Here is a 13,071-nt window from a genome sequence, read left to right on the forward strand (position 1 = left end):
AAGTGCTTTGACAGAAGTTCTGTCTGTCTCGTCGAATATTAGAAAGACAAAACCAAATTATATTCATGGCACCTCTTCAAACCAGCAGCACCACAGTAAGGCTTTGCCCAGCACCTCTTTCTTTGGATTTAGTATGTAAAAAAAGATTGTTGGCAACCACATAGCAGCAGGAAAGAAAGAAATCTGTTCCTGAGTTTTGGGTGGATCAGCCACGCATACTAGTTCCCACGTCATCAACACTAATGTCACAATGACACTCTTAATGCTCATAGTATTGTCAGTAGCCTGAAACCATACACAGTAAACCTTACACAATGAAGCCTGAGACGAAGGCATCCACTGCCAATCTGTTCTCACCATACTTTACAAATTTTGCAGACACCTTAAAGGGTTATCTCAAGTCCTCCTCACAGTAAATAAAATATTCTTTAAAAGGCTTTTGGGGATCCTCAGGGCATTCCAGTATGACCAGGAATATGCTTTACCCTACCTAGTAGAGAAATACATAACAATGTGCTTTAAAAATTAAAAATTTATAAGAATCTAAATAATTGCTTCCTGTCAATTTTCTAGGTTGGCATCATGTAATTCAGGAGTGAACCATCTCAACAAATTCACTTGGAAATGTCTTTCTAGCCTGTGGAAAAGCTATGTGACACTGTGTACAGAGCACAACACATGATGAAGTTTACACTTGCTCTGGATTTGTCCTGAGGAACATACAGCAATTCTGACATAGTATCTGTCAGTGTTACTAGTTACAACATGCAGCCTAGCAGCAGAGGATTGTATTTCCTGTTCAAAGGCAAAACCAAGTATTTACAAGTCACTTGCCTCAAAATACTAGCATGTGGCTCACCTTAAAAATAAATAAGTAACTGCATTATCAGAATAAATGAAAAACAAACTACAGGTCAGGACAAAAAATCCATAATTAAATCAGTGTTTTTCAATCTGCTTTTTTAGGCGTGCACGTGCTGTAGTGTCAGACCACGCCCTTTTGATGTGATCATAAGGATCAATCAAAGCTAAATTGATCAGGGTCTTGTACTCTGATTTGCTCAAATAATTGCGTTTGGTTTTCTGACACGCACCAAATGGAGCTCTGTGCTTAACCAGGGGTGAATATATCCCGAAGGCTGAGAGACCCCAGTTTATTTCAGTACCTTTCTGGTTCCTGGAAATAGAACATGCAGGAAAAAGTAAAATGGTAAGATGTATTTGTTTAAAGTATACATTCCCAGATGCATTCACCAACTAAAATGCCATCAATCTTGAACAGATTTGCACACAGCAAATTTCTGCGAATTACAGAGTGCTGTTTGGAAACATTAAGGCAACAGAATTTCTCAGCAAAGCACTAGTTAAGCAAAAAAACACACAGTGAAAACAATGTATTTTTCCTTAGTTTTCTTCCAGAAAAAGAGATGGATTTTATTTGTTATGCTACTTTTAAAAAAAAGTTAGTGTCAAAGCAGACTCTAGCCAGGAAGTATTTCAAACTGTATGGCTTCCTATATCTCAAAGCCAAAGGCTTATCAGTCCATCCTAACTGTAAGCATATATTCACTGTGACAAGAACAGTGCACACAGCACAATGGAACTTCTGCTATGACTGTAATATAAATACCTTTTGGATTGACCTGGATAATTGTTAAATACTAAAGAAAGACTATTGTGCCTTAATACAATGCAGAGAAGTGAAAATTACCTATTTGAGATAGGAGTACAATTAGATATTCTTAGAGTTAGGCATTCTTGCAGATCCACTGATGCTTCCACCAGTATTGTCGAGGTCTCGACTTAGATGGGTAATGACTCTATTACAGATTATACACACATTCCACTTGTTTCATGTATTTATATCCATATTTTGCAAGCAACATTCTGACTACTGTGGCTGACTTCCTAAGCAAAGGAGACTATAGTTCCTGTTTGAGCTACAGGACGTGCAGCAAAAAAATAAACATTTTGATGGGAAAAGTGACTGATACCAAATCCATTACTTGGCTTGTTAAAAACTGGACCATGCTGCTCATTTCATTTGTCTTGCCTTCATTTCCAGCCTCCATATCTTGTAATGTATTTCTCTAATGAGTGTATACAGCAGGAATGATCATATATTTTGTCCCAATACTCTATTGCTTGCTGGTGAGGACCAACTTTCATCTTAGTTGTCTTCTTCCGATAAGCTAAATATATCAAGGTATTTATAACTATCACCATAAAGCAGGCATTGTTAATGTCAAATACACACATTACTTTTGAAATTCCTTTCCAATTATTTTGAAATTGGAAAGGAAAAAAATTTTTTTTGATTCTCCAAACAAACTATTTTGATTCTCCATCATACTTTCTCTTTGTGTCCCTTCCTAGTTTCAACCTAATTTCCTGGTTTTTTTTCACAATGACACAAGCAATGCCATGAACAACAATAACACTACCCCTGTAATAACTCAGTATTTCTCTGTGTATGTACATTATCCAGCTACTAGAATGGCCAACAGTGTTACACTGAATAGTTATATTCAAGAATTGTGATAGATATCCAGCGAATATGTTTTAAAATTATAAAGTATGTAGAGTATTTAACCAAATATGTAAAAATACTTGGCTGATCTTGGCCTTAGCTATTAATCCTACTTTCAGTGAAACTAACAAAATATAACTGAAGAAAATCTTTCCATCCTAGATCCCTGATAATATGTTAATGTATTAAATCTATTGATTCTGAACTTTTATTTTATTTAATTTCTGCCTAGCAATATTTTCACCAGACAACAAGCAGGCGGAGCTATCCCAGAAGTCAGCTCAAGTCTGACTAGAAGTCAAAATTTCCCCACATATATTCATGAACAATCTGGCTGTAAAATGTATGCCTCATTCAGAAACAAAAGTTTTTAGAAGATATTCTACCTCTTAATATGCTTTGACCTAAAAATTCAGGAACAATACTTGAGAATCAGTATGAGTATTATGAAGAGTTTAAAAATGGGTTATAAAAATTCTTAAAATTGTTAAGGGTAAAAGCTTTTGAATATACCGTATGTTTAAAGCAATATTCAGCTCTTAATTTTGGTATCTTGGATACCACTATTTACATGACACAGATCAGTTTCAGATAGAGAAAATTTCAAATGAAAAGGAAGAAAACAAAGAGGAAGAGAGAACTGCACTGACCAAACCACTTTCTCTTTCCTTGCAGGAAGAGGGTAGTGAAAGTTCAAGAGCGCTGCCTTTAGGGGACCAGAGAGGCAAACCACTGTTTTCATCTTTTCCCATTGCTCTGCCAGGGCATGGCACTCCTGGCTTCAAGGCAACATTATCAGCAAGCCTAGCAAGAACACCCATTAGCTATACTAAAGGCAGTATGATTGAACGAACTCTTTCTCTGAGTTCTATGTACTATTTCAGTTTAAAATTATAGTTCTGACAATTGACCAAACAAAAAATTTCTACTCCAGCAGTCTTGCCAGAAAGCCAGATTTCCTGCATAGAAAGAAGCACAGTCCTTCCGTATGGTGGCCTATATACTGAGGCTCCCTCTTCAGTTTTGTATCCTGAGAGCTATGCCCCTGGGGTGCCTTCAGATATGCCTGAAGTACTCCTCTACCATCGATCTACTCTTTGTTGGCTCTTCACCCCAACACAAGACAACAGCCTCTTCAGCTTGCCACAGAGCATCCCTGAGCTGCAAGGTGCCATGAACATGTCTTGGGGTAATGGTCCACTTTACATATTTGCAGAAAATGCTTCTGAGAACTCATGAACCTTGAGTTTATGATTTTTCCCTGATCCATCTAAACACCAACTTTAGCCAAGTTTAATGACAAAAAGCCCTCAAAGAATTATTAAGCAAGAATTAATTTTAGACTTCTAGTTGAAGAATGGAAACTGTGAACTCCCACTTATCCCTAAGCCTGGTTGCGCAGCCAGCAAGACTGATCTTTTTATCTGCAACCTCTATCTTTTTTATACTTTGCTTAGTTTGGGGACACAAAAGCAAATGCTCCAGAGCAGTACAGATAATTGTATGAGCAGGAGCTACAGTGATACTTATATAGTGAAGACCATCTCTTACAAGAGATGCTTTTTGAACTGGAGACTACATCCATCACCAGCAATGCCAGAAACTGATGAACTGAAATAAAGTAACAAGGAAATGTATACAAAATATGCCTTTATGGAATACAATATGAAACATAGTCTGAAGTATCCCCTTTGAATAACCTGAGACCTATTACTTTATTAGACATTTGAAACTGCACACAGGAGGAGAAAAAAAGAAAAAAAAAGGAAAAAAAAAAAAAAAAAAAGGTGATACTTCTTCCTGAGCTAACATAAAGTTGTTAACGTCTAATTTTGAATTCTACCTTTGTGCTTTAGCAGATTTGAAGACAGAGCTTGACAAACTGGAGTATTTATCCAGACAAAAATAGCCACTCAGCTGTGCTTTAGTGCCATTTTCTGTCACACCAGCATGACAGCACTAAGTGTTTAGTTCAAATAAGTGGTTCCACGTCCTCTGATAATACAACATGGTTCCAGCATTCTGTTCACTACAATTTCAGCTCCATCAGGGGTGGCACAAGACAGCTCAGTATTCCCAGAGATTTTCAAACTGTGGTGCATGTGTTCTATTATGCACTCAACCCGTCTGGTCCATTTGGACTGGATTCACTAGGGAATACAATTAGCTGGCCATTTTATTTACACAACCCAGCCTGCCAATTTCTCTGGAGCTTCAGTTATTTTTATTTTTCTCTTTCTTGCAGTTTTGAATTATTTCTGATGTGGTAACTATCTGTAGCACAGATTTTCCTTCCACTGGACATTAGCGTATAAGGCAAATAACTGTTGGGGACTCATTCTTGGGACAGCTCAGATCTTCAAATTAGAAGTAGTAGTTATATTGTCAACAAACTCAAGTACATTGTTGTTTTAAATGAACCACTAGACAAGACTTCTTCCTAATGCGCTGCCAAACAAGTCATGGAGAATATGAAGGAACAGCAACAGAAGAGCAAACACACAGCAACAAATTCTGCTCCCTACTGCATGACTAATCAGTGGTCCCAAAGCAGGGTGCTATTGTTGCACTGAAGACCAGAATTTGACACAGGCCATTCAGTATTTTAGGAAAGCAGGCAAATATTCAAAAAATGAGACAAGAAACAATCTTCTCCAAAGGGCACAGGGCTTACGTAATTTCAGCAAGTCTGACAGAACCACCATTGTCACTGTATTTTGGGATTATTTTGCAAAGTTCAGATAGCAAATATAACACAAATATTTCATGTCAAAAAATAAGACCAGACATATACAGATAGATGTAAAAAATCTCACTCAAATGCAAACATTTGAAATGGTAAACCTATGAAAATATTGTGTGCTTATGCAAACTAAGAGGTTCATATGTTACTGATTTTATTATGCCAAGTATTATTTTCTGCCACTGTTTTCACTATTATTTTCTTCCTCTTTCTCTGTCTCTCTCCTCCTGTATAAAAGAAAAATCTCTCAGCCTCCTACATTTTTGTCTTGAGGCAAAACAAACTCAAAATGTTTCATACAATTACAAGGAAACTTAGTAAGAATTAAAACTGTGCCACCTTTCATCAGACACTATTTTTTCCTGTGCTGCTACCCTACATAAATAGCCTGTCTTACCTACAGTTTTCCTAGTTATCTTTTTTCAAAAAACATGCTACCTCTGGACAAGCTAATAAAATATGTCCTAAGCTACCCTCTTTCCAAAAGCTTCTTCCCCAAGCTTTGCTAAATCAGCTTCATGTAACTTACGTCATTTTTGTAACAATTTATAATTAAATTCTGATAAAAAGCCCAGATACTTTGGCCATTTGACTATAAAGAACTGAAATTACTAAAAATTAAAGTTATGGTATACATTGCAAACACAAAATGATTGATGAGATTACATAACCTCTCTTATTACTCTGAAGGTTTCCATCACTTTGTCTTTCAGCGAGTAATAATGACTCAAACTGAAACTATCACCAAAATAGGGTTAAACCAAAAAAACTATCAGTGACAGCCAGCCATGGTCTTAACTCACTAGAGTGCACAAAATGTTCACTCTCCTTACCAATAGAGCATGTTCTTATTTACACTGAGAGGTCTGAGAGCAAAAACCAGAACCTTTATCTAAGTACTTAAGTGTCCCTTATTCTTCACGCCAGTCCATTGCCTCTTGGAACGTTTTCCCAAAGCACTGCAGTTTACTAGGCTTCTTTTCAGGGAAGTAGGTAAGTCCTAAAATCACATGTCTCCGTTCTGTAATTTCATATTACATAGTTGTTTGGTGGACTGACATAGCAGTCAGAACAAATACTCCTGTTCTTTATGCACGTTGGGTTTAGAGCATCTGTGAAGCTACACTAGAGGGGGACACATTGTGAGACCAAATGGAGCGGTTGCCTAGTCATTCTGGCAGAGCATACTGAGGTGCTGAACTGTGAAGGAGAGGTCTTAAAAGCACTACAACATGCTATAGTCAAGCAACACATCACTTAATATTAGCTTTTGCAACTTCATCAATACACTGGCTTTGGCATGTTCTAGATTTTCGATTAATTGCTGGTAAATTTGATGAACCTAGTGAGGTATATTAGATTTTAGGTTTCAGAAGGCTTTTTTGCAAAAGAAACTAAACATATCGTTGCTTTCACAATTCACTATACACAATCACTTCAGCAATAAACAGGAGACATTCAACAGCCTAGGAAAACAACTGAATGCTAACGATTGGATCAGGACAGCAATTGTCTTTGTTCTCTCCTCCAGGTGAGTAGAAGGCCTAATACACTGCCTTGCTGGAGTGGGATGGGTGGAAAAATCTGTGCTCCCACACCAAAACCTAGAGCTGTCTGGCCACTGTAATTACTGCTGGGGTATGGTTCCACATGCTTTCTGCAAAGTGGCCGGTAGCAGCCCTTTTAGTTATCTCAGGAGCTGTGTGATATTCTGGTGAACTTATACGTCATTTATTGCTCTTTGCTCTCAGCTAAACATGCCTCCTCTATTCCTATCCTTCTTGTCCTCTAGAATCACAATTTAAAGGAGATTGCAGAATCCATCTTCATAGGGCCATTTTTATTTCCTGCTGAAGAATGACTATTCCTTGGCAAATATGAAACAGGTGAACCACAAAGATGACATAAAAAAAAAAAAAGGGCAGCTATTGTTAAAAGACAATACAGCATAAAAGCAAACTATGTTAAAAAACTGCCTGCAACATTCCAATTCAGATTTTCAGAAAACTCTGAAATAATCATATCTGCCCTTAAGCCATTTGCCTCAGGACAGCTGCACAGTGAGTATTTAGGGACACTTTTTCAAAGTCTGTGACTGTGAAGTGTAGACCACTGGGTACTGTAGGTCACAGGCATGAGACAAATAAAGTCTGACCCTGCTTACAGGGAATGAAAGAATCTAAAGAAGACAGCTGCTAAAGATAGGCAGAATTTACCCTGCTGTTAAAACTTTTTAAAGCAATGATGTTGTCAGAGCTCTTTCCCGTTCCCAAGCAGTCCAGAAAGGTACCTTAACATTACAAAAGAAACAATTCAACCACATAAAGATGGCTTGCAGAGTACCTGATTGGTAACTTCATCCTGTTTCTACTGGAAAAAGTGAAATCTGAGCCAAGGAAAATGGGTACAGCACAAGTGGAGAAAGTTTGCCTCTACAGTCCAAACCCAGCCAATTCAAAGCTAAGCTCGGTAAGACAGTAGAATGTGTTCCTTTCTCTCTCCATACCTAAATACCCGAATAGCTGAAGCAGTTTCTCTTCTGCCTGGAACTTCAGACTGGAAATACAACACACTGCACCTCATATGCAGGCTTCAGACAAAAACTGAATCAGCTGAATGACCAGTTCCTAGATTGCTTAGAAGAATTTCTTTTTTTAATTTATACATATAAGTATTAGGTTTCCTTTTTTCCTTTTGCAATACACTAATTTATGCTTAGAAGAAATAGAATGTGCCTGTCCCACTAAATGCATGCGCACATTTGGAAATGTTTGGGGTTGCTTAACGTATTCTTAGTTTTGCTTGTGTTTTCAAGGACAGAAGATTAATTTAATAACTTATTTGAAAGATAATTATCTGGCCACATGGTTTCTGCTGCAGTCTCCAGACAGTGGAAGTGAAAAGGTGGCAAAAAATTAGTGTTATTAATAAATATAACCACTTTATTCTGTGGTTTGTATTCCTAGTTTCATGGGAAGTGTCATGGTTTAACCCTGGCCAGCAACCTAGCACCATACAGCTGCTTGCTTACTAGCCCTCATCCAGAAGGACAGGGAAGAGAATTGGAATGTAAAATTCTAGGGTTAAGACAAGAACAATTTAATAGGCAAAGCAAAAGCCGTGCATGCAAGCAAAGCAAAACAAGGAATTTATTCACCGCTTCCCATGGGCAGGCAGGTGTTCAGCCATCTCCAGGAAAGCCGGGCTCCATCACGCGTAACAGTTACTCAGGAAGACAAACGCCATAATGTCAGATATCCCTCCCTTCCTTCTTCCCCCAACTTATACACTCAACATAATGCCATATGCTATGGAATACCTCTTTGGCTAGTTTGGGTCACCTGTCCTGGCTGTGTCCCCTCCCAACCTTTTGTGCCTCTCCAGCCCACTCACTGGCAGGGCCCAAGAAACGAAAAAGTCCTTGATTTAGTATAAACATTACCCAGCAACAACGAAAACCAACAGTATGTTAGCAACGTTTTTCTCATATCAGAGCCAAAACACAGCACTGTACTAGCTACTAAGAAAAGTTAACTCCATCCCAGCTGAAATGAGGACAGGAAGGTTTGAGCAATTCTAAGATCCTCTCCTCAAAGAGACTGCTGTCGGTCTGCACTTCTGGATGTTGCAAAATATCCAGTGCTACTTGGCAGGGAGAAGTGAGATTTCCCAGCCAAAATGGCATTCAGTTTTGTAAACTTTATCAATAAATTTTCCTGGTAATATTAAAATATCATCAATTTTAGTATGAAAAATATAAGATCTTTCTATTCAAAAGTGGGTCAGAATTAATTTTAACATTTAAAATAAGACCTGGACAGAAATTCATACATTTCTAGCTAAAAGTCTGGCAACATTCTTTCAGGTTTTCTGTATTTCAGACAGATTATACAAATCTTCAATAAAATAACATTTAATTCCCACATACCTCAGTAATTTTACATATTTCCCCACGGATATTTTTGTCATCATTCATCATTTTTGCAAGAAAATAACTCAGCCTCTCAATCTCAGTTTTTTTCTCCAAAATAGGTAACACTAATATTAACATTCCAAGAATGAGCCTAGTTTTTATACAATAGTAAAAGAAAAGAGAATTCCTTTGTTGAGTTTTTGCTGGAAATGCCAAAAGGAAAAAAAAAAAAAAAACCACCCCCCTAAACAAGACAATTATACAATGAACTTTCTAAATATATTTCAACAATGTTGAGATTTCTTAGTTGAAAACAGGAGAGCATTTCTGGTTCTCTGGTAATTTTAATGGTAAAATGACCTAGGTGTGCCCCCATACAACTGAAATACTATATTCTTCATCACCCATACCAACACAAGAGGAGACCTAAAACTTGACATTGACACATACACTATCTGGTAGTCCAGAAATCAATAAGAGCAGTGACCTGCTTTCAAATGAAAAGCAGGAAGAATCTCTCCCAAAGGCCCAAATGTCTATATGGCCTTCTGACTAACCACCAAAATACAAGAAAAAGGTAGAAGCTTCATACATGACTACAGAATGGACGAAAGGAAAAACCCGTTTGTTTTAAGCAAGTATCATTCATGTTTATATACATTACAAGTTGTTTTTTTTTTACTGCAGAAGTCAGAAGTGGTATGAAATAAATGACAGAGGAGAGAGAAACTGAATGAAAACGTGCTAAGAAGAGTTTAATGCAAAACCACCTTGCCAGAATAGCACAGCACTTACAGAATTACAGTAGCCTTCTGACTAGCATGTGAAAAAGCTAGGAGGGTATTTCTGATGTACATCAAACACAGTAAAAGCTGAAGTGAGACCACAAAGCTCTTTCTCTTTTCTGGAACAGGATATGAATTTAAGTCTGCAGAAGTAGAACTGGTGTATGCATGTCTTCTGAGGAGGGTCATGCAGATGTTTCTTAGAAAAACTGTTGTTTTACAGTAACTCCAATGAGTTGCAAGTATGTTAGTGCTTGCTAATCTCCCTTCACTGCAGACTCCAGCTCCTCCCTGAGTCAGACTGAATGCACCTCTTCAAAAAAACAACTATTCTGACAATATGTTTATCCTTTCTCAGGGTTTATTGCCAATTTCCAGAGCCTAATTGCTGTTGTGAACTGTGCGGAATATACTATGTCCAAACTGCCTGGAATGAAAAACTACTTTTACCCTCTCTGTTCTTTCCCTATTTCAGCAGCAATTTTTCTCCTTTGTTCATGCAAGTATCTGTTGTGGAGGGTTTTCCTTTCACAATAAAACCAAAAGAATCTCCTGGTTTCCAGCATGATTGTTACAAATCAACACTGATTCTGACTTCATGTTTGACATTAGCATTGCTCTTTAAAGCAAATTTGATAGTTTCTCAGCAGTAGCATCACATTTCTTTAATGCTTATTGACAGGTAGGTCAGTAGCCAGTGACTTTTTTTTTAATGACTGTATGCTTTTGTTCTCTTTGCAGTACCCACAAGGACTTGAATGACAGAAAGTTCATTTTTCTCTGGATGAACATCTGATTAGAGTAGCCCATGCTTTACCCCCCTTTGGGAGACATGCTGTCAGCCAGCAAAGCCATGGTGGTCGTGGTAACTGTCACTGCATATCCAACAGCTGCTCTGTTACACATTCCCTAACCTGGCAAGGACCACGCTGCTGAGATTCTGCCGCTTTCCCCTGCCTTGGCTCTGTGCTGCCATAGCCCCATACCTCCAGCAGACAGGCTGGCCAGCAGCTCTTGTGCAGCTGCTTCCCACTCTCTTGGTGTTCACCACCAGCAGGAGGTCTCCCGAAGGTGCTTTCTATGGCCTCGACCCTGGAGACTGAGTATCACCCGTCAAGGAACCAGAGCTCCTCAGCTGTAAGTCTACAGGGGTCTAAGCTGGTTGGTGCTCAGAATTTGCAGATGGTGGTACACTGTGGGGTTTTTGCTATTCCAATGGAATTAAATTGTGAGGAAAAAAGGATGCTGAATTAGACATTTTGAATTCTTTATATTCAAAGCACAACATGGCTTGATGAACAGAAAGTCAATAAAATGACCAGCCTATGTTATCCTGATATCAAAAGAATTATGTCTATGCAGTTGCCATGTTCTAGGTGAGCATTAGTTCAGGCAGAACTTGGGCTACGTAAGACAGAATTCAATGCAAACTGCATTCAATAGACAGATGTCCTAATCATTATTCAGACAGTCAATTTAGCTTAATGCTAAATTGTTCAAAATGATCTTTTAATTGCACAAAGCAAGGTACTGTAATATTTTCTTTGAAACAGCCCTTTACATTTCTTTGTTGATGACGCGATAAGAACATGATTGGAACTTAAACTGCCACCACAACTGGTTACACTCTCCTAGAGGTACTTTGCTTGCACTTACACTGGATGGTCCTAGTTACGATTATATTCTAAGTCTCTTAAATATGACTAACTCTGTCTTCCACAATGAAATCTACAACTGAAATCAATGTGAGAAATTCTTAAACATCATACTATTCTAGAAGCTTAAAGATACGGGAAACTGCGTCATTTTTTTTTTAAATTAACATATATTCCTGCTTGTGTAACCCATACATGAGCTTAAAAAAAAATTAAATTCAATATTTCCCCTAATTTTCTGATTAACAAGACTGAATTTCAAGTCAATTCAAAGACTATTATAGCTGAATTACAAACGTATTTATTTACTTTCAGTTACAGTATTAATAGCTACCATCACTTGTAAAAGTGCAAATACATTTCAGTACTTCAAAATGGTAGCATCCATGCATATGCAGTATTTATAATGACTTGAAATTCCAGGTTAGAGATTATTTTTTATGGTAAAAAGCAAGTTAACATGTAAATGCCTAAGCAAGAAGCAGATGAATTTCAAGGGACTGTAAAAGCATATCTGCAGAAACTCCAGTTCAGCCACACACCCGATTTGCATTAGTATATCTGTCAGTACTGGTACAGGTCAGGTGCCATCACCAATAAAATCTTTATATTTAAAAAAGTAAACAAAAACTTTCATGGATGGTAAGACAGACAATTACTATGACAAATTTGGACTTGAACCATGGTAAAACCGGAATGATATTAATGAATTGGAGGACACTGGATGACAGCATAACTGGCATACCGATGGTTTTGAAATTGGAACCATAACAAGAATATAATTTGTCAAAGATCGTAGATACAGTTTTGCCACATACTGCTGCTTCTCCTGCTAAAATTGACAAAAAGCGATCCTTATGCATTACAAAGGGCCAAGCTCTCACACTTGCAATAGAGAACAAAGGATTAATAAATGTTTTTCTATGTGTATTTTCTATAGCAATGGAAGAAAAGATGTAACATTAAGGTACTATACTTATGGTATATACAATATATATTTCTGAAAATAAAAATCAAGAAGTGTAACAAGAAGGTGTAAGAAGCACTTGTTAAGAACCCAATAAAAATATCAAAAAATACCCAATAATTGTGATTCTCTAAAGGTGCTATGATTTCTCCAACTAACTTGGCTGTCTCCATTTAGCTAAGATTTCCTAGTTCAAGAAATAAATACCAAGCTATGCAAATTTCCACATCTTCTTTTCTAAACAGGGAGAAAGGACCCTCAGAACAAACAAAACTTTTTACTTCAATACATGCTAGCAACAGTATATAGCATAGCGAAGCTAAAAAGTATTATTCTGACATTCCAAATGCAATGTTTTTTTAGAACACTGGGGTTAAAATCTTGCTGTTAGTCATAATCTGATGTTCTGTATCAGACAATAATGAAATTCAAACTTCAGTTTCCCCTTTCTACAGCTTATCCCAGCATGGGAATTGAT

The sequence above is a fragment of the Falco peregrinus genome, chromosome 5 (assembly GCF_023634155.1).
Source record: "Falco peregrinus isolate bFalPer1 chromosome 5, bFalPer1.pri, whole genome shotgun sequence".
Lineage (NCBI taxonomy): Eukaryota > Metazoa > Chordata > Aves > Falconiformes > Falconidae > Falco > Falco peregrinus.